This window comes from Triticum aestivum, chromosome 7A (genome assembly GCF_018294505.1).
Source record: "Triticum aestivum cultivar Chinese Spring chromosome 7A, IWGSC CS RefSeq v2.1, whole genome shotgun sequence".
Classification (NCBI taxonomy): domain Eukaryota; kingdom Viridiplantae; phylum Streptophyta; class Magnoliopsida; order Poales; family Poaceae; genus Triticum; species Triticum aestivum.
In genome coordinates, this window is record NC_057812.1 from 121,777,704 (window position 1) to 121,800,305 (window position 22,602).

The following is a 22,602-nucleotide window of genomic DNA, read 5'->3' on the forward strand; positions in this document are numbered from 1 at the left end:
CGCCACCGCCGCCCAGCGCCCTCCTCCTCAACCCTCCTTCCCAGCCCCCCCCCACGCTCGGCTGATTCTGGATCGGGGAGGGGGCCGATCCCACGTCGCCCTGCGCCCCCGATCCCGTCGCCCGTCGCCGCGACGACCTCGCGTCCACGTCTTCCTCCCCGAGCCCCCACTGCCTGTGCCCTACTCCTCCCGATGTGAGCCCCGCCTTACTCCCTTCCTCTCCCTCGCGCGCTCGCGCTCGTCTCCGCGGTCCCTGCCGAGCTCGCCCCCGGTTGACGCGCTCCGGCCGCGTCCGTTGCGCGCTCACCGCGCCGTGCCCGCGCACCGCACCTGCCGTGGCCCCCAGCCCCTGCCGCCTCCGATGCGACCACCGAATCCCCCCTGCACCGGCGACGCCGCTACACCCGCGGCCAACTCCGAGCACCCTCCACCCCGCGACCACCCCTGCCCGCTCGCGCCGTGGCCGTCGCCCCCGCGGCTGTGTCCGGTGCCCGCGCCCCTGGGTTCCCGCAGTCGCCGCGGCCCGACCTCGCCCCACGCCCCTTCCTGCCTCGCCGCCGGCGGCCGGGCTGGCCCCGTCGCGCCGCTGGTCTCGCCCGAGGCCAGCGCCCGGGTTGGCCCCTATCGGGCGCCCCTGCGCCCGTTACGAGTAGCGCCCGTTCCGGTTTGGCCCCTGGGGCCTATGACAGATGGGCCCCATGCCCAAAATGTTTTAATAAAAAAAGAGAGAAGAATTAAAAATAAAAATAAAAATAATTAATTAATTAATTAATTAAAGAATTAATTAAATTAAATTAATTAATCAGGATTAGATTAACCTAATTACTACTTAACTTAATTAACCCCTGATTAGCCTAATCAGTCAATGACATGCGGGACCCACACATAGTTGACCCAGTCAACTGCACAGTTGACTGCTGACATCACCCTGATGTCATGCCTACGTCATCAGACACTATTCTGGATAATGTTGATTAAATTAAATAAATAAATCCTAAAAATGATTTAAATCTTTTAAAATTAATATAAAATAAACCGTAGCTCGGATGGAAAAACTTTGTACATGAAAGTTGCTCAGAATGAAGAGACGATTCCGGATACGCAGTCCGTTCGTCCGCCACACACCCCTAACCTATCGAACTCGCAACTTTCCCCCTCCGGCTCCTCTGCCCGAAAACGCGAAACACCGGGAATACTTCCCGGATGTTTCCCCCCTTAACCGGTACCACCTCATACCACATTAAGGCACACCTAGCACCGCTCATTGTCACGTCACGCATCGTCGTGTTTATGTTTGCATTGTATTCATTGTTTCTTCCCCCTCTTATCTCCGGTAGACTATGAGACCGGCGCTGATGCCACCGAGTACGACTACGTCACCGACGACCCCTCCTTGTCTGAGCAACCAGGCAAGCCCCCCCCCTTGATCACCAGATATCGCCTATTCTACTCTATACTGCTTGCATTAGAGTAGTGTAGCATGTTACTGCTTTCGTTAATCCTATTCTGATGCATAGCCTGACATTGTCGCTACATCTGTTGATACCTTACCTGCAATCCTATATGCTTAGTATAGGATGCTAGTTTATCATCATTGGCCCTACATTCTAGTCAGTCTGCCTTGCTATACTATCGGGCCGTGATCACTTGGGAGGTGATTACGGGTATATACTATACATACATACATACTATACAGATGGTGACTAAAGTCGGGTCAGCTCATTGAGTACCCGTAAGTGATTCTGACGAGGGGGCTGAAAGGACAGGTGGCTCCATCCCGGTAGAGGTGGGCCTGGGTTCCCGACGGCCCTCAACTGTTACTTGTGGCGGAGCGACAGGGCAGGTTGAGACCACCTAGGAGACAGGTGGGCCTGGCCCTGTTCGGCGTTCGCGGATACTTAACACGCTTAACGAGATCTTGGTATTTGATCTGAGTTGGCTACGAGCCTATACGCACTAACCATCTACGTGGGAGTAGTTATGGGTATCCCGACGTCGTGGTATCAGCCGAAGCACTTTAGACGTCAGCGACGGAGCGGCGCGCGCCGGATTGGACTGGAACGCCACTAGGCTAGGTTTGCTTCCGACCGCCCACGCAACGTGCAGGTGTGCTCAGGGCGATGGGCCCAGACCCCTGCGCGCTTAGGTTTAGGCCGGCGTGCTGGCCTCTCTGTTTTGCCTAGGTGGGGCTGCGACGTGTTGATCTTCCGAGGCCGGGCATGACCCAGGAAAGTGTGTCCGGCCAAATGGGATCGAGCGTGTTGGGCTATGTGGTGCACCCCTGCAGGGAAGTTAATCTATTCGAATAGCCGTGATCTTCGGTAACAGGACGACTTGGAGTTGTACCTTGACCTTATGACAAATAGAACCAGATACTTAATAAAACACACCCTTCCAAGTGCCAGATACAACCGGTGGTCGCTCTCTCTCAGGGATACGAGGAGGGGATCGCCGGGTAGGATTATGCTTGGAGATGCTACTTGAAGATGCTACTTGGAGGACTTCAATCTACTCTCTCCTACATGCTGCAAGACGGAGGCTGCCAGAACCGTAGTCTTCGACAGGATTAGCTATCCCCCTCTTATTCTGGCATTCTGCAGTTCAGTCCACTGATATGGCCTCCTTACACATATACCCATGCATATGTAGTGTAGTTCCTTGCTTGCGAGTACTATGGATGAGTACTCACGGTTGCTTTTCTCCCTCTTTTTCCCCTTTCCCTTCTACCTAGTTGTCGCAACCAGATGCTGGAGCCCTGGAGCCAGACGCCACTGTCGATGATGACCCATACTATACCGGAGGTGCCTACTACTTTGTGCAGGTTGACGACGACGACCGGGAGTAGTTTAGGAGGATCCCAAGCAGGAGGCCTGCGCCTCTTTCGATCTGTATCCCAGTTTGTGCTAGCCTTCTTAAGGCAACTTGTTTAACTTATGTTTGTACTCAGATATTGTTGCTTCCACTGACTCGTCTATGATCGAGCACTTGTATTCGAGCCCTCGAGGCCCCTGGCTTGTATTATGATGCTTGTATGACTTATTTTATTTGTAGAGTTGTGTTGTGATATCTTCCCGTGAGTCCCTGATCTTGATCGTACACATTTGCATGCATGATTAGTGTACGATTGAATCGGGGGCGTCACAAGTTGGTATCAGAGCCGACTGCCTGTAGGAATCCCCCTTTCCAACTCCTTGGCCGAAGTTGAGTCTAGTCATTGCAAAACTTTTACTAACTTGGCTGTGTGCCTTACGGGCCCACGTCGCCATTGGGTGGTAGTAGGATCTTTTATTCCTCGACCTATGCTCTGGGACTCTGACATCTCTTCTATTCGGGTTAAACGATTTTTACTAAAATCTGACTTTAGGTTCTCGAAAATACTTTCTCCCGGAGAGCCCCTTTAGTCCAGATGGTCACCGACTGCACCAGAAGATTTCGAAGTTACTCGCCGAAACTCCTTTTGAGACTTTGTGCCCGTTGCTTTTGCAATTCCCTACCATCGAAATATCCCTATGGATAAATACATACACTTGACGTTCTTACTTTTATTCCCAGTTGATCTTGTTATTACAAGATACCCCGAAATTCTCTCTATTGATCCGAGAATATCTTGTGCCTACTGTCTTGCAATTCCTTGTCACCTGAATACCCCTATGGATAATTCTCGCACTTGTCGAGTATCCGCTTATCCCCAGTTGTTCATGTGTTTCACAAAAGTCTTCAAAATAATATTCGATCTTCCGAAAATCCTCTGGAGCCTTTGGCTCTTGAAATTCTTGCTTGCTTGCATTATGGTTAATCCCATAAGTCTCGTAGTCCTAATGACATTCCTTGTCATTATCATTTTGAGTCTGTTGACTCAATATTCTGCGAATACACGCAATCATCATTGATCCCTATAAATTACCTTTCGGCTGAGCTTCCATTCTTTTAACTGGAATTGGTTCTCGACCAATCGAATTGTCTTTGATTGTACCCTAAGGCTATTCAACTTATCCACCCCTAATCAGAGCATTGCTTCTGGTCCCTTGATTTGGGAATCATAATTCCTTTGCATTTGACAATTGAGTTAGTCAGTTGTTTCTATAATCCGGTGCACTTGCATTCCTTCTTCCTTTGATAGAGTACCGATACCCACACCAGCTTCGTTGTGGACCATCGGTTCCTTTGTTGGACTTTATCTGACAACGCCCTTCATATTCAATAACCTTGTGAGCTTTTCCTCTGATACATAATGCCTTTGGTATATTGTATCCTCTGCTTTCTCAACCATGCTCTGCCTTTGGGCTTGAGTTAATTACTTCTGAAGATTTGGTATATGATTCTAAGATGCCCTAATGGGTTGAACCTATGCCTTCCTTAATAGGTGTGAACTCGAAAGTTTTCACGAGTCGTACTCTTCTGGTGCTTCACCAGATAAAGTTTCAACACTGCAACTTCATCGAACGTGAGAAGTAAATGAAAGGTTATGCATTGGAGAAGTGGGAGTCGACCTTGAACTTGTGTTCATGCCCATGGACACGATGTAGATCTTATTATTAAAGCTTCTCTTAAATAAATTATTCTTTTGGTATAAGTTCATCTTATATCTAGGATCTGGCCTTTTTCAACCGTGGTTCCGACCATGATTGTTCTTCTTTGATCTCATTTCTCGGACAAGTTAAAACAATTGTCTTCTATGGATCAATACGCCAGTCCAATCTTTACTTTGATCTTGTGTCGAGTATTACCCCCCTGGTATCTCGAGGTTATCATGGAACTGCATAACTTCTTATGAGTTCTTCATCAAGTGCTACCTTCCAACTAATTCCAATTTTTCACGGGCTCTGAGTTATTATACACTCAAAGACACCGATAACTGAACCGAGTCCGCACTACGGTTCAACAACTCTTCAGTAAGCTTCTATAAATACGAGTTTGTACCCGATCACGCCATTCCTAGCCTGTTTGGCTATATCATTGTCGTGATGATATTAACTGTGCTACCCGGTCCTTCTTCTCGGAGCACAATTTTCGACGATGAACTAACCTTACGTCGATCCTCATCGTCATACCATTTCGCCTTGAACAACAAGCTTGGTTTCGATTTGTGTCGTACCCTTGGTTCCAATCACCTTTCACTTCATCATTACTTTGACTTGATGTCGTCGCCGATCGATTACATCTTCATGAACTCTCGTGACAAAGGTGTCGTGATCATCAACATTCTGAGCTCATCTAGAGTACCAGTTGAATTCAGGTTGAGTAATACCATCCTTGCCCTCGATGATTTGTGTTATTAGTGACCACTTTATTGTCTTCCGTTCAACACAAAACTTGTTCGTGTTTTGTGTTATACCTTGAGTTCCTTGCTATCCAACGTTTGTTCTTCTTTAGCTTGGAACATTACCATCTTTTATGTGAAAAATGTCGTGGTAATTTCACCACCTCTTGAGAATTCTTGATGCAAGTGATACTTCTCACCATCACCATTCCTTCTTGTTCCCTGTGTTGATTCTAACCGGGATTCCAACAAGGGAATGATGCTGCTTGGATTCTGTACTTTTAGAAACCCTATTGCTTGAAGTTAATGATTGACAGTTTGTTCTTAGACTGTTGGTTATTGAATCGTCACTCTAACAGTGATCTTGCTGCCTAAGGTCATATTTAGGGCACACCTTTCAACCAATGTTTAATTGTGTATGTTTTCCTCGAGCATACATCACTATACCATTTGATCTGACAAATGTCATCTTCTTGTTCACATTATTGTGGAAATCCATCTTTTGAAAATCTCAATGAATTGTCGCTGAGTCAATCAGCCACCCCCTCACCTCTCCTTGGTTTAATGATGAACTATTGTTTCAGGAACCCGCTCCCATAGTTCCTTTCCCGAGAATCTTGCAATGCCATTTCAATGATTTGTGTTGCGCCTTTTCTTCTCGGACATCCTGAGTCTGAGGCATCATGACACCAATTGGATCTGAATCTCGGTCAGATATAATGGTTGGGACAACTTTCCAAGAGTTATGTTGTTTGTCCTTTGATGACCCGGTAACATGATGTCATGCCTAGCACCCCCCCCCCCCGGCTGGAGGACCTATCATTATAGATTCCTTTTCAGCAAGGTTATCCATTCGTCCATGAGGAAATTGTAAGACTTATTCTACAAGTTATTCCTGATGGATCCTTCGTGTTTCCAAAGTCTGATCTTCACCTGAAGACCATGTCAATGCTATCTCGAAGCATGTCAATGGTACTCCGATTTTCAACAGGAACATTTGAAGCACGATGCTAAATTCTATTTATCACTTATCCTAACACCGTTGTATGGGTAATATCATGAGATTCCTTCCCCCTTACCTAAATGGTTTTCTACTTTATATCCTGTCATGGATATCATGCTCTGCTTGTCATTAGGAAGGATATACCCCTGAAATATGTGTTTAAACACATTTTCCTTTCCATTGTTCTGTTTAATCTAATGATCATATTTTCCTTCCATTGGTTTGTTTAGACCTTTGCTATGATCTATATGATATAAGCAGTAATAATCCACTGCTTGTGCAAACACCCCGATGTACAACTCTGTCAGTAAGACCCTGTTTTTATTGTTGATGACATTCCGGTAACCACCGATGGATGAGAACTTTGCCTATTGGTCCGCCTCGTTCAACGAGCAGGAAAGTAGTTCTCTTCGTCCCTCGCCCTTGGTATCGACGTTGTCGCCGACATAATTGACAGGCTACCCCCCCTGACATGCCTAGCTTGCATGATCACGCAAGACGTCTCCGCCCTTCCTACTTCTAACCCACATGGTGGGCCCATAACCCACAGGTCCACTGGATCGAAACCTGACTCTCCTGTACGACCCTGTTTCTAGTGGTTATTCCCCCACGCTTGGTTTCGTATTTAAATCATGGGCCACCTTCCTAGTGCTCTATTATGGTATCAGACGCAATATTTACTGTCGCTACTCTGAACCCCTTTCTCACTCTGGTTCGGACTTCGAGCAACTATTTATCCGCTTGGAATCTCTTATTGTACCTTCGTACCTTACTCTCGAGGTATTTTATATGTTCAACTCGAGAGATAATCTTATGCTCCTTCATGGGTTAACCCCCAGGTTGTATCCCTCACAAGCATTCTGTCGTAGTCAAGCTGCCCCTTACCTATTCGTAAGTACGTTGGAGATCCTGAAGCAAAGGAAGCAAAGGACGACATCACCATGATGACCTGAATCAGAGAAATGAAGATGTCAATGTAATGGATCGACCTCTTCAAGAAGAGCAACCAAGACTGAGAAGATTCGTTAGGATTTCGTAACCAGACCTTCCCCCTTATACCCCCTCTTAAATCTCGGGACGAGATTTCTTGTAGTGGAGGAGAATTGTGACGCCCGGATAATTAGGCTACAATAATCCCGCGTTAACGATGCCACGTCACCTCGGTTACTGTTGATAAACTCGAGTTAGTTCAAAAACGATTCAAATTAAAATTTAAAATATAGGCAAACAATAAAAGTTTTCAAATATTAAAATTTAAATGTTCGGAGTGAACCAAATAATACATAGGTAATTATGGTGGAGGAACCACACTCTTATAAAATGTGTAATTATTCTAAAATGAATAAAACAGTAGCAAAACCGATATTTAAATGCTTTTATAAATAAATAAAATACTAAACTAAATTGTTTTGGGATAAAACCTTTTGTGGCAGTGGTTTCATGGTATTACTAATTTAGGGATCATTTTAATATTAAGTAAAAAGTAAACTTAAAAGAAAGTAAAATAAAAACAAAAAGAAAATAAATAGAAAGAAAAGGAAACACAAAACCAGAAAAGAAAACTAACAAAAAAAAGAGGAAGAAAGACCCCCCCCCCACTGGACCCTTGGCCCAACTGGGCCGTGGCCCAGCCGGCCATCCCCTGGCCTATAGGCCACCCCACCCCCCTGCCCCGAAACCCTAACGCCCCCACTCCCCACGACCGCAACCACCTCCCCACTCCCTCGTCTTTCTCTCTCATCCGATCCAGATCGGATCGGGCCATCCCCGTCGCCCCGCCGCCGTTCACCATCGCCACCGCCGCCCAGCGCCCTCCTCCTCAACCCTCCTTCCCAGCGCCCCCCCCACGCTCGGCTGATTCTGGATCGGGGAGGGGGCCGATCCCACGTCGCCCTGCGCCCCCGATCCCGTCGCCCGTCGCCGCGACGACCTCGCGTCCACGTCTTCCTCCCCGAGCCCCCACTGCCTGTGCCCTACTCCTCCCGATGTGAGCCCCGCCTTACTCCCTTCCTCTCCCTCGCGCGCTCGCGCTCGTCTCCGCGGTCCCCGCCGAGCTCGCCCCGGGTTGACGCGCTCCGGCCGCGTCCGTTGCGCGCTCACCGCGCCGTGCCCGCGCACCGCACCTGCCGTGGCCCCCAGCCCCTGCCGCCTCCGATGCGACCACCGAATCCCCCCTGCACCGGCGACGCCGCTACACCCGCGGCCAACTCCGAGCACCCTCCACCCCGCGACCACCCCTGCCCGCTCGCGCCGTGGCCGTCGCCCCCGCGGCTGTGTCCGGTGCCCGCGCCCCTGGGTTCCCGCAGTCGCCGCGGCCCGACCTCGCCCCACGCCCCTTCCTGCCTCGCCGCCGGCGGCCGGGCTGGCCCCGTCGCGCCGCTGGTCTCGCCCGAGGCCAGCGCCCGGGTTGGCCCCTATCGGGCGCCCCTGCGCCCGTTACGAGTAGCGCCCGTTCCGGTTTGGCCCCTGGGGCCTATGACAGATGGGCCCCATGCCCAAAATGTTTTAATAAAAAAAGAGAGAAGAATTAAAAATAAAAATAAAAATAATTAATTAATTAATTAATTAAAGAATTAATTAAATTAAATTAATTAATCAGGATTAGATTAACCTAATTACTAGTTAACTTAATTAACCCCTGATTAGCCTAATCAGTCAATGACATGCGGGACCCACACATAGTTGACCCAGTCAACTGCACAGTTGACTGCTGACATCACCCTGATGTCATGCCTACGTCATCAGACACTATTCTGGATAATGTTGATTAAATTAAATAAATAAATCCTAAAAATGATTTAAATCTTTTAAAATTAATATAAAATAAACCGTAGCTCGGATGGAAAAACTTTGTACATGAAAGTTGCTCAGAACGAAGAGACGATTCCGGATACGCAGTCCGTTCGTCCGCCACACACCCCTAACCTATCGAACTCGCAACTTTCCCCCTCCGGCTCCTCTGCCCGAAAACGCGAAACACCGGGAATACTTCCCGGATGTTTCCCCCCTTAACCGGTACCACCTCATACCACGTTAGGGCACACCTAGCACCGCTCATTGTCACGTCACGCATCGTCGTGTTTATGTTTGCATTGTATTCATTGTTTCTTCCCTCTCTTATCTCCGGTAGACTACGAGACCGACGCTGATGCCACCGAGTACGACTACGTCACCGACGACCCCTCCTTGTCTGAGCAACCAGGCAAGCCCCCCCCTTGATCACCAGATATCGCCTATTCTACTCTATACTGCTTGCATTAGAGTAGTGTAGCATGTTACTGCTTTCGTTAATCCTATTCTGATGCATAGCCTGACATTGTCGCTACATCTGTTGATACCTTACCTGCAATCCTATATGCTTAGTATAGGATGCTAGTTTATCATCATTGGCCCTACATTCTAGTCAGTCTGCCTTGCTATACTATCGGGCCGTGATCACTTGGGAGGTGATTACGGGTATATACTATACATACATACATACTATACAGATGGTGACTAAAGTCGGGTCAGCTCATTGAGTACCCGTAAGTGATTCTGACGAGGGGGCTGAAAGGACAGGTGGCTCCATCCCGGTAGAGGTGGGCCTGGGTTCCCGACGGCCCTCAACTGTTACTTGTGGCGGAGCGACAGGGCAGGTTGAGACCACCTAGGAGACAGGTGGGCCTGGCCCTGTTCGGCGTTCGCGGATACTTAACACGCTTAACGAGATCTTGGTATTTGATCTGAGTTGGCTACGAGCCTATACGCACTAACCATCTACGTGGGAGTAGTTATGGGTATCCCGACGTCGTGGTATCAGCCGAAGCATTTCAGACGTCAGCGACGGAGCGGCGCGCGCCGGATTGGACTGGAACGCCACTAGGCTAGGTCTGCTTCCGGCCGCCCACGCAACGTGCAGGTGTGCTCAGGGCGATGGGCCCAGACCCCTGCGCGCTTAGGTTTAGGCCGGCGTGCTGGCCTCTCTGTTTTGCCTAGGTGGGGCTGCGACGTGTTGATCTTCCGAGGCCGGGCATGACCCAGGAAAGTGTGTCCGGCCAAATGGGATCGAGCGTGTTGGGCTATGTGGTGCACCCCTGCAGGGAAGTTAATCTATTCGAATAGCCGTGATCTTCGGTAACAGGACGACTTGGAGTTGTACCTTGACCTTATGACAACTAGAACCGGATACTTAATAAAACACACCCTTCCAAGTGCCAGATACAACCGGTGGTCGCTCTCTCTCAGGGATACGAGGAGGGGATCGCCGGGTAGGATTATGCTTGGAGATGCTACTTGAAGATGCTACTTGGAGGACTTCAATCTACTCTCTCCTACATGCTGCAAGACGGAGGCTGCCAGAACCGTAGTCTTCGACAGGATTAGCTATCCCCCTCTTATTCTGGCATTCTGCAGTTCAGTCCACTGATATGGCCTCCTTACACATATACCCATGCATATGTAGTGTAGTTCCTTGCTTGCGAGTACTATGGATGAGTACTCACGGTTGCTTTTCTCCCTCTTTTTCCCCTTTCCCTTCTACCTGGTTGTCGCAACCAGATGCTGGAGCCCTGGAGCCAGACGCCACTATCGACGACGACCCATACTATACCGGAGGTGCCTACTACTTCGTGCAGGTTGACGACGACGACCGGGAGTAGTTTAGGAGGATCCCAAGCAGGAGGCCTGCGCCTCTTTCGATCTGTATCCCAGTTTGTGCTAGCCTTCTTAAGGCAACTTGTTTAACTTATGTCTGTACTCAGATATTGTTGCTTCCGCTGACTCGTCTATGATCGAGCACTTGTATTCGAGCCCTCGAGGCCCCTGGCTTGTATTATGATGCTTGTATGACTTATTTTATTTGTAGAGTTGTGTTGTGATATCTTCCCGTGAGTCCCTGATCTTGATCGTACACATTTGCATGCATGATTAGTGTACGATTGAATCGGGGGCGTCACAGTCGGGCCGAGAAGACGTATGACTACATCAACCGCGTTGTGCTAATGCTTCCGCTGTCAGTCTACAAGGGTACATAGATCACACTCTCCCCTCTCGTTGCTATGCATCACCATGATCTTGTGTGTGCGTAGGAAAATTTTGAAATTACTATGTTCCCCAACAGTGGCATCCGAGCCTAGGTTTTATGTGTTGATGTTATATGCACGAGTAGAAAACAAGTGAGTTGTGGGCGATATAAGTCATACTGCTTACCAGCATGTCATACTTTGGTTCGACGGTATTGTTGGACGAAGCGGCCCGGACCAACATTACGCGTACGCTTACCCGAGACCGGTTCTCCCGACCTGCTTTGCACAAAGGTGGCTAGCGGGTGTCAGTTTCTCCAACTTTAGTTGAGCCGAGTGTGGCTACGCCCGGTCCTTGCGAAGGTTAAAACAGCACCAACTTGACAAACTATCGTTGTGGTTTTGATGCGTAGGTAAGATTGGTTCTTACTTAAGCCCGTAGCAGCCACGTAAAACTTGCAACAACAAAGTAGAGGACGTCTAACTTGTTTTTGCAGGGCATGTTGTGATGTGATATGGTCAAGACATGATGCTAAATTTTATTGTATGAGATGATCATGTTTTGTAACCAAGTTATCAGCAACTCGCAGGAGCCATCTGGTTGTCGCTTTATTGTATGCAATGCAATTGCGCTGTAATGCTTTACTTTATCACTAAGCGGTAGCGATAGTCGTGGAAGCATAAGATTGGCGAGACGACAACGATGCTACAATGGTGATCAAGGTGTCACGCCGGTGACGATGGTGATCATGAAGGGCTTCGAAGATGGAGATCACAAGCACAAGATGATGATGGCCATATCATATCACTTATATTGATTGCATGTGATGTTTATCTTTTATGCATCTTATCTTGCTTTGTTTGACGGTAGCATTTTAAGATGATCTCTCACTAATTATCAAGAAGTGTTCTCCCTGAGTATGCACCATTGCGAAAGTTCTTCGTGCTGAGACACCACGTGATGATCGGGTGTGATAGGCTGTACGTTCAAATACAACGGGTGCAAAACAGTTGCACACGCGGAATACTCAGGTTATACTTGATGAGCCAAGCATATACAGATATGGCCTCGGAACACGAAGACCGAAAGGTCGAGCGTGAATCATATAGTAGATATGATCAACATAGTGATGTTCACCAATGAAACTACTCCATCTCACGTGATGATCGGACATGGTTTAGTTGATTTGGATCATGTAATCACTTAGAGGATTAGAGGGATGTCTATCTAAGTGGGAGTTCTTTAGTAATATGATCAATTGAACCTAAATTTATCATGAACTTAGTACCTGATAGTATCTTGCTTGTTTATGTTTGATTGTAGATAGATGGCCCGTGTTGTTGTTCCGTTGAATTTTAATGTGTTCCTTGAGAAAGCAAAGTTGAAAGATGATGGTAGCAATTACACGGACTGGGTCTGTAACTTGAGGATTATCCTCATTGCTGCACAGAACAATTACGTCCTGGAAGCACCGCTGGGTGCCAGGCCTGCTACTGGAGCAACACCAGATGTTATGAACGTCTGGCAGAGCAAAGCTGATGACTACTCGATAGTTCAGTGTGCCATGCTTTACGGCTTAGAATCGGGACTTCAACGATGTTTTGAACGTCATGGAGCATATGAGATGTTCTAGGAGTTGAAGTTAATATTTCAAGCAAATGCCTGGATTAAGAGATATGAAGTCTCCAATAAGTTCTATAGCTGCAAGATGGAGGAGAACAGTTCTGTCAGTGAGCATATACTCAAAATGTCTGGGTATAATAATCACTTGGTTCAATTGGGAGTTAATCTTCCAGATGATTGCGTCATTGACAGAATTCTCCAATCACTGCCACCAAGCTACAAGAGCTTCGTGATGAACTATAATATGCAAGGGATGAATAAGACAATTCCCGAGCTCTTCGCAATGCTGAAAGCTGTGGAGGTAGAAATCAAGAAGGAGCATCAAGTGTTGATGGTCAACAAGACCACTAGTTTCAAGAAAAATGGCAAAGGAAAGAAGAAGGGGAACTTCAAAAAGAACAGCAAGTAAGTTGCTACTCAAGAGAAGAAACCCAAACCTGGACCTAAGCCTGAAACTGAGTGCTTCTACTGCAAGCAGACTAGTCACTGGAAGCGGAACTGCCCCAAGTATTTGGCGGATAAGAAGGATGGCAAGGTGAACAAAGGTATATGTGATATACATGTTATTGATGTGTACCTTACTAATGCTCGCAGTAGCACCTGGGTATTTGATACTGGTTCTGTTGCTAACATTTGCAACTCGAAACAGGGACTACGGATTAAGCGAAGATTGGCTAAGGACGAGGTGACGATGCGCGTGGGAAATGGTTCCAAAGTCGATGTGATCGCGGTCGGCACGCTACCTCTACATCTACCTTCGGGATTAGTATTAGACCTAAATAATTGTTATTTGGTGCCAGCGTTAAGCATGAACATTATATCTGGATCTTGTTTGATGCGAGACGGTTATTGATTTAAATCAGAGAATAATGGTTGTTCTATTTATATGAGTAATATCTTTTATGGTCATGCACCCTTAAAGAGTGGTCTATTCTTATTAAATCTCGATAGTAGTGACACACATATTCATAATGTTGAAGCCAAAAGATGCAGAGTTGATAATGATAGTGCAACTTATTTGTGGCACTACCGTTTGGGTCATATCGGTGTAAAGCGCATGAAGAAACTCCATACTGATGGACTTTTGGAACCACTTGATTATGAATCACTTGGTACTTGCGAACCATGCCTTATGGGTAAGATGACAAAAACACCGTTCTCCAGTACTATGGAGAGAGCAACAAATTTGTTGGAAATCATACATACAGATGTATGTGGTCCGAGGAATGTTGATGCTCGTGGCGGATATCGTTATTTTCTCACCTTCATAGATGACTTAAGTAGATATGGGTATATCTACTTAATGAAACATAAGTCTGAAACGTTTGAAAAGTTCAAAGAATTTCAGAGTGAAGTTGAAAATCATCGTAACAAGAAAATAAAATTCCCACGAACTGATCGTGGAGGAGAATATTTGAGTTACGAGTTTGGTGTACATTTGAAACAATGCGAAATAGTTTCGCAACTCACGCCACCCGGAACACCACAGCGTAATGGTGTGTCCGAACATCGTAATCGTACTTTACTAGATATGGTGCAATCTATGATGTATCTTACTGATTTACCGCTATCGTTTTGGGGATATGCTCTAGAGACGGCCGCATTCACGTTAAATAGGGCACCATCAAAATCCGTTGAGACAACGCCTTATGAACTGTGGTTTGGCAAGAAACCAAAGTTGTCGTTTCTAAAAGTTTGGGGCTGCGATGCTTATGTGAAAAAGTTTCAACCTGATAAGCTCGAACCCAAATCGGAGAAATGTGTCTTCATAGGATATCCAAAGGAAACTATTGGATACACCTTCTATCACAGATCCGAAGGCAAGATTTTTGTTGCTAAATTCGGAAACTTTCTAGAGAAGGAGTTTCTCTCGAAAGAAGTGAGTGGGAGGAAAGTAGAACTTGATGAGGTAACTGTACCTGCTCCCTTATTGGAAAGTAGTACATCACAGAAACCAGTTTCTGTGACACCTACACCAATTAGTGAGGAAGCTAATGATGATGATCATGAAACTTTAGAACAAGATACTACTGAACCTCGTAGATCAACCAGAGTAAGATCCGCGCCAGAGTGGTATGGTAATCCTATTCTGGAAATCATGCTACTAGATCATGATGAACCTACGAACTATGGAGAAGCGATGGTGAGCCCAGATTCCGCAAAATGGCTTGAAGCCATGAAATCTGAGATGGGATCCATGTATGAGAACAAAGTATGGACTTTGGTTGACTTGCCCAATGATCGGCAAGCAATTGAGAATAAATGGATCTTCAAGAAGAAGACTGACGTTGACGGTAATATTACTGTCTACAAAGCTCGACTTGTCGCAAAAGTTTTTTGACAAGTTCAAGGGATTGACTACGATGAGACCTTCTCACCCGTAGTGATGCTTAAGTCTGTCCGAATCATGTTAGCAATTGCCGCATTTTATAATTATGAAATTTGGCAGATGGATGTCAAAACTGCATTCCTGAATGGATTTCTGGAAGAAGAGTTGTATATGATGCAACCAGAAGGTTTTGTCGATCCAAAGGGAGCTAACAAAGTGTGCAAGCTCCAACGATCCATTTATGGACTGGTGCAAGCTTCTCGGAGTTGGAATAAACGCTTTGATAGTGTGATCAAAGCATTTGGTTTTGTACAGACTTTTGGAGAAGCATGTATTTACAAGAAAGTGAGTGGGAGCTCTGTAGCATTTCTGATATTATATGTAGATGACATATTACTAATCGGAAATGATATAGAATTTCTGAATAGCATAAAGGGATACTTGAATAAGAGTTTTTCAATGAAAGACCTCGGTGAAGCTGCTTACATATTGGGCATTAAGATCTACAGAGATAGATCAAGACGCTTAATTGGACTTTCACAAAGCACATACTTTGACAAAATTTTGAAGAAGTTTAAAATGGATCAAGCAAAGAAAGGATTCTTGCATGTGTTACAAGGTGTGAAATTGAGTAAGACTCAATGCCCGACCAATGCAGAAGATAGAGAGAAAATGAAAGATGTTCCCTATGCTTCAGTCATAGGCTCTATCATGTATGCAATGCTGTGTACCAGACCTGATGTGTGTCTTGCTATAAGTCTAGCAGGGAGGTACCAAAGTAATCCAGGAGTGGATCACTGGACAGCGGTCAAGAACATCCTGAAATACCTGAAAAGGACTAAGGATATGTTTCTCATATATGGAGGTGACAAAGAGCTCATCGTAAATGGTTACGTTGATGCAAGCTTTGACACTGATCCGGACGATTCTAAATCGCAAACCGGATACGTGTTTACATTAAACGGTGGAGCTGTCAGTTGGTGCAGTTCTAAACAAAGCGTTGTGGCGGGATCTACATGTGAAACGGAGTACATAGCTACTTCGGAAGCAGCAAACGAAGGAGTCTAGATGAAGGATTCATATCCGATCTAGGTGTCATACCTAGTGCATCGGGTCCAATGAAAATCTTTTGTGACAATACTAGTGCAATTGCCTTGGCAAAGAAATCCAGATTTCACAAGAGAACCAAGCACATCAAGAGACGCTTCAATTCCATCCGGGATTTAGTCCAGGTAGGAGACATAGAGATTTGCAAGGTACATATGGATCTGAATATAGCAGACCCGTTGACTAAGCCTCTTCCACGAGCAAAACATGATCAGCACCAAAGCTCCATGCGTGTTAGAATCATTACTGTGTAATCTAGATTATTGACTCTAGTGCAAGTGGGAGACTGAAGAAAATATGCCCTAGAGGCAATAATAATGTTATTATTTTATTTCCTTATATCATGATAAATGTTTATTATTCACGCTAGAATTGTATTATCCGGAAACATAATACTTGTGTGAATACATAGACAAACCAAACATCACTAGTATGCCTCTACTTGACTAGCTCGTTAATCGAAGATGGTTATGTTTCCTAACCATAGACATGTGTTGTCATTTGATTAATGGGATCACATCATTAGAAGAATGATGTGATTGACATGACCCATTCCATTAGCTTATCACCCGATCATTTAGTATGTTGCTATTGCTTTCTTCATGACTTATACATGTTCCTATGACTATGAGATTATGCAACTCCCATTTGCTGGAGGAACACTTTGTGTGCTACCAAACGTCACAACGTAACTGGGTGATTATAAAGGAGCTCTACAGGTGTCTCCAAAGGTACATGTTGGGTTGGCGTATTTCGAGATTAGGATTTGCCACTCCGATTGTCGGAGAGGTATCTCTGGGCCCTCTTGGTAATGCACATCACATAAGCCTTGCAAGCATTACAACTAATGAGTTAGTTGCAAGATGATGTATTACGAAACAAGTAAAGAGACTTGCCGGTAACGAGATTGAACTAGGTATTGAGATACCGACGATCGAATCTCAGGGCAAGTAACATACCGATGACAAAGGGAACAACATATGTTGTTATGCGGTCTGACCGATAAAGATCTTCGTAGAATATGTGGGAACCAATATGAGCATCCAGTTTTGACATCCATTTGCCAAATTTCATGATCATAAAATGCGGCAATTGCTAACATGATTCGGACAGACTTAAGCATCGCTACGGGTGAGAAGGTCTCATTGTAGTCAATCCCTTGAACTTGCCGAAAACCTTTTGCGACAAATCGAGCTTTGTAGACAGTAATATTATCGTCAGCGTCAGTCTTCTTCTTAAGCATACAGATGTATGTGGTCCGATAAATGTTGAGGCTCGTGGCGAATATCGTTATTTTTTCACCTTCACAGATGACTTAAGCAGATATGGGTATATCTACTTAATGAAACACAAGTCTGAAACATTTGAAAAGTTCAAAGAATTTTAGAGTGAAGTTGAAAATCATCGTAACAAGAAAATAAAATTCCTACGATCTAATCGTGGAGGAGAATATTTGAGTTACGAGTTTGGTGTACATTTAAAACAATGTGGAATAGTTTCGCAACTCACGCCACCCGGAACACCACAGCGTAATGGTGTGTCCGAACGTCGTAATCGTACTTTACTAGATATGGTGCGATCTATGATGTCTCTTACTGATTTACCGCTATCGTTTTGGGGATATGCTCTAGAGACGGCCGCATTCACGTTAAATAGGGCACCATCAAAATCCGTTGAGACGACGTCATATGAACTGTGGTTTGGCAAGAAACCAAAGTTGTCGTTTCTGAAAGTTTGGGGCTGCGATGCTTATGTGAAAAAACTTCAACCTAATAAGCTCGAACCCAAATCGGAGAAATGTGTCTTCATAGGATATCCAAAGAAAACTATTGGATACACCTTCTATCACAGATCCGAAGGCAAGACTTTTGTTGCTAAATTCGGAAACTTTCTAGAGAAGGAGTTTCTCTCGAAAGAAGTGAGTGGGAGGGAAGTAGAACTTGACGAGGTAACTGTACCTGCTCCCTTATTGGAAAGTAGTACATCACAGAAACCAGTTTCTGTGACACCTACACCAATTAGTGAGGAAGCTAATGATAATGATCATGAAACTTCAGAACAAGATACTACTGAACCTCGTAGATCAACCAGAGTAAGATCCGCGCCAGAGTGGTATGGCAATCCTGTTCTGGAAGTCATGCTACTAGATCATGATGAACCTACGAACTATGAAGAAGCGATGGTGAGCCCAGATTCCGCAAAATGACTTGAAGCCATGAAATCTGAGATGGGATCCATGTATGAGAACAAAGTATGGACTTTGGTTGACTTGCCCAATGATCGGCAAGCAATTGAGAATAAATGGATTTTCAAGAAGAAGACTGACGCTGACAGTAATATTACTGTCTACAAAGCTCGACTTGTCGCAAAAGGTTTTTGGCAAGTTCAAGGGATTGACTACGATGAGACCTTCTCACCCGTAGCGATGCTTAAGTCTGTCCGAATCATGTTAGCAATTGCCGCATTTTATGATCATGAAATTTGGCAAATGGATGTCAAAACTGGATGCTCATATTGGCTCCCACATATTCTACGAAGATCTTTATCGGTCAGACCGCATAACAACATACGTTGTTCCCTTTGTCATCGGTATGTTACTTGCCCTGAGATTCGATCGTCGGTATCTCAATACCTAGTTCAATCTCGTTACCGGCAAGTCTCTTTACTCGTTTTGTAATACATCATCTTGCAACTAACTCATTAGTTGTAATGCTTGCAAGGCTTATGTGATGTGCATTACCGAGAGGGCCCAGAGATACCTCTCCGACAATCGAAGTGACAAATCATAATCTCGAAATACGCCAACACAACATGTACCTTTGGAGACACTTGTAGAGCTCCTTTATAATCACCCAGTTACGTTGTGACGTTTGGTAGCACACAAAGTGTTCCTCCGGCAAATGGGAGTTGCATAATCTCATAGTCATAGGAACATGTATAAGTCATGAAGAAAGCAATAGCAACATACTAAACGATCGGGTGCTGAGCTAATGGAATGGGTCATGTCAATCACATCATTCTCCTAATGATGTGATCCCATTAATCAAATGACAACACATGTCTATGGTTAGGAAACATAACCATCTTCGGTTAACGAGCTAGTCAAGTAGAGGCATACTAGTGACGTTTGGTTTGTCTATGTATTCACACAAGTATTATGTTTCCGGATAATACAATTCTAGCATGAATAATAAACATTTATCATGATATAAGGAAATAAAATAATAACATTATTATTGCCTGTAGGGCATATTTCCTTCACCAATGGGCAAAACCTGTTGTCCCTTTTTGTATGGGCATAAATGCAAATTTATGTTAAAGGTTTGGCTAGAGTTAATTAGTTGTTCTTGGTGTATGTGGAATTAAAACATTAGGTGCATGATCTTATTTTCTTCTTTCCGGTTTATAGGACACAATTCAAAAATCTCACCAACCAAGGTAGATGGTGAGTGCTGGAATACTTTTTGTAGTTTGTAAAAGCATCCAATTAATGCTTTTATTTTCCTCAAAAAATTATGTTTACCAATGCATTAATTGCAATGCATGCATGCATAAAGTACATGCATTGGTCAATTTTCTTTTTATACTTGCATGCAATGATTTAATGCACCTTGAAATCTAAATTTATGATGAGGAACAACCAAATTAAGCCTTATAAAATAGAAAAACTAAAATTTTGAGATAAGCCCTATAAACCGGAAAGAGTATTTGATAAGCATTTATTAGCTTACCAAAGAAAACAAAATTTAATTAAGTTAGTCAACAAAACTTAGGAAAATCCTAAAACTTAAATTAATTTGGAATGGAGTAATAAAGATTAGTTTGTTGTCGAAAGCAAGACACTGTGGGCTAAAAGCCAAAAAGAAAAAAAGAGACCAGATTAGATTCGGGGTATTGAAGCAGTCGCCACGGGATCCATCATTGTTGGCGCCGTCTACAGTTTGTTGTATTGGCTTCTTCCCGGAAACTTCGGATTTTGGAACCAAACTAAACTCTAGCCACTCTGTTGTCAAATGTCGCACAAGCAATTTGGCCCCAAACCAAATGGAAGCCTTATTTTGTCAAAATGTTTGCAAGTACCAAGCTACAATAGAAATAACCAAAGGTTCCCAGTATTCTGGTCTAAGTTTTGGTAGGGCTTGTTGAGGCGCACTTCAAACATACCTTGATTATCTAACTGGGTGAGTTTGTATTTTTGTTCGTGGATGTGTGATCTTGATGTGTGCCAGTTTTTGGGGTCGAGGTTCATGCACCTAAGTATCGTAACTACCATGTAAGAGAAACACCGTAATCCCCAATAAGAGAAACAACGCGGCAAGGCGCGCGACCATTTCTAGTGTAATACCAACTGATCAAGTTCAGAAGAGTAATACATCTCCAAGGTTATTAACATACTTCTTTGAACCAATGGGCAAAACCTGTTGTCCCTTTTTGTATGGGCATAAATGCAAATTTATGTTAAAGGTTTGGCTAGAGTTAATTAGTTGTTCTTGGTGTATGTGGAATTAAAACATTAGGTGCATGATCTTATTTTCTTCTTTCCGGTTTATAGGGCACAATTCAAAAATCTCACCAACCAAGGTAGATGTTGAGTGGTGGAATACTGTAAAAGCATTCAATTAATGCTTTTATTTTTCTTAAAAAATTATGTTTACGAATGCATTAATTGCAATGCATGCATGCATAAAGTACATGCATTGGTCAATTTTCTCTTTACTCGTTTAGTTGTAATGCTTGCAAGGCTTATGTGATGTGCATTACCAAGAGGGCCCAGAGATACCTCTTCGACAATCGGAGTGGCAAATCCTAATCTCGAAATACGCCAACCCAACATGTACCTTTGGAGACACCTGTAGAGCTCCTTTATAATCACCCAGTTACGTTGTGACGTTTGGTAGCACACAAAGTGTTCCTCCAGCAAATGGGAGTTGCATAATCTCATAGTCATAGGAACATGTATAAGTCATGAAGAAAGCAATAGCAACATACTAAACGATCGGGTGCTGAGCTAATGGAATGGGTCATGTCAATCACATCATTCTCCTAATGATGTGATCCCATTAATCAAATGACAACACATGTCTATGGTTAGGAAACATAATCATCTTCGGTAAACGAGCTAGTCAAGTAGAGGCATACTAGTGACGTTTGGTTTGTCTATGTATTCACACAAGTATTATGTTTCTGGATAATACAATTCTAGCATGAATAATAAACATTTATCATGATATAAGGAAATAAAATAATAACATTATTATTGCCTGTAGGGCATATTTGCTTCACCAATGGGCAAAACCTGTTGTCCCTTTTTGTATGGGCATAAATGCAAATTTATGTTAAAGGTTTGGCTAGAGTTAATTAGTTGTTCTTGGTGTATGTGGAATTAAAACATTAGGTGCATGATCTTATTTTCTTCTTTCCGGTTTATAGGACACAATTCAAAAATCTCACCAACCAAGGTAGATGGTGAGTGCTGGAATACTTTTTGTAGTTTGTAAAAGCATCCAATTAATGCTTTTATTTTCCTCAAAAAATTATGTTTACCAATGCATTAATTGCAATGCATGCATGCATAAAGTACATGCATTGGTCAATTTTCTTTTTATACTTGCATGCAATGATTTAATGCACCTTGAAATCTAAATTTATGATGAGGAACAACCAAATTAAGCCTTATAAAATAGAAAAACTAAAATTTTGAGATAAGCCCTATAAACCGGAAAGAGTATTTGATAAGCATTTATTAGCTTACCAAAGAAAACAAAATTTAATTAAGTTAGTCAACAAAACTTAGGAAAATCCTAAAACTTAAATTAATTTGGAATGGAGTAATAAAGATTAGTTCGTTGTCGAAAGCAAGACACTGTGGGCTAAAAGCCAAAAAGAAAAAAAGAGACCAGATTAGATTCGGGGTATTGAAGCAGTCGCCACGGGATCCATCATTGTTGGCGCCGTCTACAGTTTGTTGTATTGGCTTCTTCCCGGAAACTTCGGATTTTGGAACCAAACTAAACTCTAGCCACTCTGTTGTCAAATGTCGCACAAGCAATTTGGCCCCAAACCAAATGGAAGCCTTATTTTGTCAAAATGTTTGCAAGTACCAAGCTACAATAGAAATAACCAAAGGTTCCCAGTATTCTGGTCTAAGTTTTGGTAGGGCTTGTTGAGGCGCACTTCAAACATACCTTGATTATCTAACTGGGTGAGTTTGTATTTTTGTTCGTGGATGTGTGATCTTGATGTGTGCCAGTTTTTGGGGTCGAGGTTCATGCACCTAAG